Genomic DNA, 7,043 nt, shown 5'->3' on the forward strand with positions numbered 1-7,043 from the left:
AGAACTCAGGTTGGAAGATGGGTCCTGTGAGGAAATGTTCTCAAACTTTTTGTATCTTTAAGGAAGAGACCCTTGAGGGTTTTAAATCCGTGAAATCTTACATAAATAGCTGCCCTTGCAGCTTGAAGAAAGGAAGTCAGGCCATGTTTTTCAACTGCAGAAAACACAATGGTTGGACTTGCGGACAATGGCCTTCCAGAAGCATCTCAGTGCCTGCTCTTGCCATTTAGCTCTGCTCGACCCCCTCTCACCATCACTCCTTCCTGAAGAAGAAAAACGAAAGAGAAACGGGAGCCTGAAAGAGCTGGGTCGTCGCAGACCGGTGTGCTGACCTCGCCTGCCGAGCCCTTCTAGCCGGAGGGGAAGCGAGCCGCCCCGGCTCTCACGCCCTCTGGGCCACGTCTGCGGCTGGCCGCTCTCTCCTTTAATAAACAGTCCCGCTGTTTCCCTTTCCCTCCACCTCACTCTGACCCATTGTAAAATCGAAAACGGCACCAAGGATGGATGATTGTGCCCCCCAGAGGGTGGTTTTGAAGGCAGCAGCATAGGACAATGGGGAAAAAGAAAAATAATGGAAATGCTGCATCTAGGAGCCGAGGGGCGGTGGGCCCCGCTCTGTCTCCAGCCGGCCCACGGCCCTGCCACTCACCTCCCTCGGGACCTCAGATGTCTCCCCTGTAGCAGGCTGATAAGGACCAAGGCAGGAGCCCCTCGCACAGTTGCTAAGCGAATGACTTCAAATGACGTCTTTATGGGCTCCTCGTCCCTTCCCTACGGGCCTGAGCTGCAGTGGGCAAGAGGGGGCAGCGGTCAGAAGAGGAAGCGGCCTGGGATCCGTGAGAGATGGCGTCCGAGGAGGCCGCTAGGAGCTCCGGAGGTCCCTCCCTGTCGTCGTTCCCCTCTTCTTCTTTCATTGCATAATCTTGGTTTTTAGCTGGCACGTGGCCACCTAAGAATAAAGACTACCGTCCCAGCTCCCCTTGCAACCAGGCGCGGCCATGGGACCAAGTTGTGGCCAGCAAGACCTAAGCAGAAGCGTGGGGTTGGACTTCCCGGAGTGCCTCATACAGGCGACTGAGCCCTGCCTCCTCCCTTTCTTCTTTCTGCTGCTTCAGCTGTGGACGTGATGGCTGGAGCTCCCGCAGCCGTTTTAGATTACGAGGTTGCCCCGAGATTGAGAAGACAGAGCAAGCCAGTCCCTGACGGCCTCATGCAGCCAGCGCACAGTCAGCCCCGGGTTCCCTAACGCCTTAGCCTGGTTGGGCGGCTCCAACAGAATGCCACAGACTAAACGACGTAAACAACGGAAACGTAGTTCTCGTCGTTCCGAAGGCTGGCAAGTCCAGGATCAGCATGCCTGCAGACCGGCGTCTGGTGAGAGCTCGCTCCCTGGTTCGCAGGTGGCCACCCCCTCGCTGTGTCTTCACGTGCCCGCAGGGGCGATGGAGCCTTCCCCTGGTCACCTCTCAGAGGCCTCTCCTTCAAATTCCAACACGGGAATTAGGTTTCAACGCATGCATTCCGGAGGAGACGCAAACATTCAGCCCGCGGCACCCACCCTGGGCTTGCATGTGAGGGGACGAGCCGTCGTGTGTTTAAGCCTCTGCCGCTGGGCTGCATCACCAGCAAACAGGATCCTGAGCGACTTAGTCTTTGCCAGCCGCCGACTGTCCTGTTCACGAGGAGAGGCCATTCGCGTCTTTTGTTCTATCCGTGTTCTCATGCTGAATGTGACGTCCTGGTAACCGGTTGTACAATGTTTTACGGGACTTCGTTATTTTTCTCCTTCAGATGCGATTAAAGCATGAGTGAGTCTTTAAGGACATAATATCAGCCATCGCCTGATATTATGAAAGCCAAAGATTTCAGGAGTCAGAAGGCGCTTTCTGACCCCAGGACTGGGGACGCTAAGTGTCAAGGGGTCATGAGCCGCAGCCTGGCTGGCCGCACGTCTGGGACCGACCGTGTCCCCTGGCTGCAGGTCTACCCCCGACCCGCTCGTCAATGGCAAGTGACGCCTGCTGTCCCGTGGAGGATGGGGGACAGCAGGGGAGCCAGGAGCACACGATCGGGTCCCGGCGGTGACAAACAACTCCTGGCTGCAGGGCGTTGGCACGTCCCATTGCTTCCCTGGGCCTCAGTTTCCTCCCTTGTCAGGGGCAGGAGCCTCGGGCCCCTCTGAGGCCGGATGCTCAGCGGCCTCATGGGCAGATAGTGGCAACACAAATGCCATGACGCGAACCACATTTTCTCCCAAGCCCATTGCGGGTCAGGAGAGCTGGCGGCGAGGTGTGGCCGGGCGGAGGGGCACCAGACCTCACTGACCCGGGAGGTCAGCAGCCTCAGTCTTGCAGGGCCCCTTGCCATACCGCGAGATCCACTGTCCCCATGGCAACCAAACAGAGGGTTGCTTTGTGGGGCTTGTCGTTTAGGAGCAAACGGATTTTCTACCCAGTGTGTGTCAGCATCTTATTGGCGTGTAAGAGAATCTGGGAAATAACCTACTCTTGGTCTCTTCCATATTCTCCCCCAGATTTCCGCCTAAACCCAAAGTCGAAGAGGAGGGCTGGTAAACAATTCCTCAATCTGCTCAGGGTACGGGCGGCAGAGAGGCCTGGCCTCGGGCCCAAGGGCGGTGGTTGCACCCGAGCCCGATCAGTGAGCAGGGCTGTCTGGGCCCCTTTTAAAACCAGCTAGTGGTCTAGACAGAACACAATGGAGTATTATACAGCTGTAGAAAGGAATGGAATTCTGATGTATGCCGCAACAGAAAAGGACCTTGAAGACATGGTAAGTAAAACAGGCCAGTCACAGAAAGACAAATATCGTACGATTCCATTTATATGAGGTACTTAAACTAGGCAAATTCATAGGGGCACAAAGTAGAACAGAGGTTGCCAGGGGCTGGGGGAGGGGAGAGTCATTGTTTAATGGGCACAGAGTCTATGTCGGGATGATAAAAACATCTTGGGAGTAGAGACAGTGATGATGGTCGTGCAACATTGTGAATATATTTAATTCCATTGACTTGTAAACTTACAATAAATGGTTACATGGATAAATATCATGTGATGTATATTTTACCACAATTAAAAGATAAAAAAACCTATGGGGCCAAGAATGGGTGCTTTTCCTTGGCATCGGAAGTGAGCAGAGGGGTGGGTAGGGAGAGCAGTTAGCTGTGGGGGGATGGGGTGCTGGAGTGGGAAGGTCAGGTCGAGGCATAGCACACAGTAGGGTGCAGAAACCCAGGCCAGGCCAGGCTGTCGAGGAGACCCTTGGAAGCAGTCCCTACGGAAGCAGTGGCGTGGGCTTCACTGCTGACCAAACGGGGCCTCCAGGTGCCCCCCCACCCCCGCCTCTGGGGAGCTTACAGGACCCGTCTTTATCTTCAGCAGATTAGGCAAATGAACAGCGCCAACCTGTTCCTCTGCCACTGGCGGGTGAGAAATGACCATTATTAAGGCCGAAAGCATGGTCCATTTGTCATTTTTGACACTACACATCCAGACGGTCTTGTCGAGCGTGGAGTTCCCTTCCTACCGGATGTGACAGGCCATTTGCAGAGCCAGCGCCGGGAGCCTTCAGAGTCATTCAATCTGCATGAAGCGGGCGCAGCTTAGGGATTGGAGCAATATCATTTTAACACTTAATTACTTTGCTTCCTCATTGACAAGGCAGCTGCATCCGACGCAATTTGTCATTTCATTAAGCAATAAATATTGGAAACAGCAAACAAACCAACGCGTGTGTAAGCAGAGCTTCGGCCCAGCCGCAGGTGACAAAGGGGGTGAAGGGCAGGGCCACCTGGACCTCGCCCCTCACGGGTCCAGGCGATCAGACGAACCCGCCCGCACGTGCCACATCAGCTTCCACCACCAGTTTCAATCCACAGGTGCGCGAGGTGATTTTGACACCAAATTGTTGGTCCTTTATTATAAAGGCACAGAGCGCCCCCTGCTCAGGTCCCTGGCGGGCGACCCAGCCTAGAAGCAGGGTTGTTTCCCGGCCCTCTGCATGCGGGCCGGAAGCCATCCTCCCTTGGTGCCGGTGCGGCGATGCTCAGAGGCTCAGAGCACCTGCTGTGATGAGCAGGAGGCAGGATGGGGCCGGGAGTGAGGAGAGGCCTGGGGGGTGCGGGGCGAGGGCCCACGACGGTGCTGGTGCTGCCGGGGCCAGCAGGCTGGGAGGGGGGATGGCGGGAGGCGGGAGGTCAGTCCAGACCCGGAGAACGACGAGTCAGCGTGGCACGGTGCGGGGGCGGCGAGGAGACCCGCCGGCCAGCCGCGCTGCTGCGGCCGGGGGCGGAGGGGAGCCGGGCCGCGCCGGCGGGGGCTCGAGGGTCTGCGGAGCTGCGGGGGGAGGAAAGCCTGCTCAGCGCCTCTCCAGACGGGCTCAGCGAAAGGGGCGACCCCGAACTCCCTTCCCGCGCTCACGCTCCTTCTGTCTGGTCACCACGCTATGATCGTCGGCTCTACTCGGTGGCCGTTTACTGTGCTGAACACTGCAGCGGGGGCTCCGCAGGCCTCCCCTCGCCCTCCTCTCTCTCTCACCCACACACATGCTCACACACACACTCACGCTCACACTCACGCTCACACTCACACTCATGCTTACGCTCACACACACGCTCACGCTCACACACACTCACACACGCTCACGCGCACACACACTCACACACACTCACGCTCACACTCACACACACACGCTCACACTCACACACACTCACACGCACACTCACGCTCACACTCGCACACTCTCTGACACTCCGCTCTGCTCACTCTCTCCCAGCCGGTTGGGGTAACGGAGCCAGAAGCAGTGCCGGGCAGGCCCCTGCCAGGCTCCCGCGCGCTGAGGAAGGGGGGCCCGCGAACAGCAAGGTGTGCCGGGGGGGCGCCTGCTCTGCCCGGGAGCGCTTCCGTAAAGGGGGGGGACAACGTGCCGTCCACTCTGCGAGCGTCCGGGACGCGAGGGGCAGGAGAGGCCCTGCATGGCGCCCGCCGAGCACCTGCCCTGTGCTGGGCGCACACACGTTTTCACGTTTCCCTCTGAAACAGTCGCCTTTACGCCTAGAGAGGTTAAGTCACCTGCCCAAAGTGACTCAACGCGTAAATGACAAGGCTGAGAGGCGAACCCGTAGCCATCCCTTGTCCCCCTCCCGCCTCCACCTGGCGGCGGCAGCAGTGCCGTTTTGCTGACTGCGTGTGTTCAGCTCTGCACCCCTGGGTCCCTCCTGGGCCGGGACCGGAATGGGCTGTCGCGTCGAAAGCTGCAGGCGCCACATGTCCGATGCAGCGAAGGGCGTTTCCACGTTATCAGGAGCCGGACCTCGACTCTGGACTTAGAAACCCCCGATCCTGGTCTGGCAAGGGTCCCTGGGGGAGCGGCGGGGACAGGCTCCGTCTCTGACTGCCCGGTGGAGCGGGGTCGCTCTGGGGCTTAGGATTTCGACACAGGAACGTGGGACGGGCGCATTCGGCCCACGAGCCCGACTAACGCCTCTGGGCTTTTGAATCTTTTTGCTAAGAATTTACTCTCATATCTGGTCTTCTTTTAATCCCTAAAAATTCCCCTGCGTTGTCGAAGATGTCATGTCACGCCCAGGCAAAGAACACTGACTACACTTATTGACTGCAACTTTAATTCATTTCCTCGGGACCCTTTTCAAAACTTACTGATGAAGTTGCGAACTGTCAGCATCGATTCCAGTGAGCCTGCAGAAAATTCCCGATCTTCGCGCAGGAGAGCGGACTCAACGTTAACAGAAAAAAAGGTGCAAATATCCAACTGGATTGTCGTTCCTGTGCAACTCTTGAAATGGACGATGGACGAAGAGGCATTTTGCTGATGACGAACTCCAAAGGTGGTTCTCTGTTTCTTTCTTTATTTTCTCTTGCTCTATAGACGTTTATGAATTCCACAATAAAAAAAAAAAAAATTAAAAAAAAAAAAAAAACCAAAAAACCCCAAACAACCGGTCTTAGTATCTAAAGGGCCCCCAAATGGGCCGGGCTCTTAGACCGACGTTTCTGCCATATTCGTCCACCTCTCTCTTACCTCTCCCAGCAGTCTCTGGATCATTACGCCTTGTCTTTTGCTAGTTCGTCAGGCACATGTCTCGCCATCGCCCTAAGCAGTATTTTTTTTTTTTCAAACCATCCAGGCACAGAAGAGCCTCTCAAATGGATAATTAAGGAAATGACAAGCTTGTGTTTTTTCAGTAATGGTTTCTCAGATCTGTGGACGTGCGAGTACCATGATGAATTCACCGCTCCCAGTTCGTCGCTTTGACAATTACCAGAGGGAGGAATCCAATTCACCGCGGCTTTCCCCGGAGCTGGGCATAGAGGAAAGAGACAGCTGCCCTGTTTCAAACGGCACAGAATCCCTGATACAAAAGCTCCGGGCATGCTGGAGCAAATAGATTGCTGGTTTTTTTTTTGTTTTTTGTTTTTTTTTTGATGGGAACAAGATAGAATTTCAAAGGCTTCCTAATAATGAATTTTTAAAGCACATTTCCACCCATTTAACTACACTGCGAACTTCTCCCTTCGAAAAAGGTTGCAAAATTGCATTTGTAACAGATAAGCTCGACAGACACATTTTTAGGTTCAGGACATAAATTACCCAGAAAACAAGATTTCACCTCGCCACCCTGTCCTCCTCCCCGGAAACATCCCTGGTTCGCAGTTTGGCTGAAATAAAACGAGATGAGTAAGACGGCACATTCCAGAGAGTTCCACGGTGCCACGACCCCGCCCTGTGTCACCAGTGGGAGCCCTGTCAAATTTTTTCCGTTTTTTTTTTTTTTTTTTTTTTATTGCGGTAAAAATGCACATGGCATAAATATGCCATTCGGACCGTTTCTAGGCGCGCAGCGGGGAGGTGCTCCGGACCTTCACACTGCGGTCCTGTCGTCACTGCCAGCCGTCCCCAGACCCTCCTCTCTCGTGAACCTGAGACTCGGTCCCCATCAGCCCCTGGCGCCCCAAGCCCCTCCGCCAGCCCGACGCCCGCACCCCGCTTGCCGTCTCTGTGAGCTT

The sequence above is a fragment of the Rousettus aegyptiacus genome, unplaced genomic scaffold (genome assembly GCF_014176215.1).
Source record: "Rousettus aegyptiacus isolate mRouAeg1 unplaced genomic scaffold, mRouAeg1.p scaffold_m13_p_7, whole genome shotgun sequence".
NCBI classification, from domain to species: domain Eukaryota; kingdom Metazoa; phylum Chordata; class Mammalia; order Chiroptera; family Pteropodidae; genus Rousettus; species Rousettus aegyptiacus.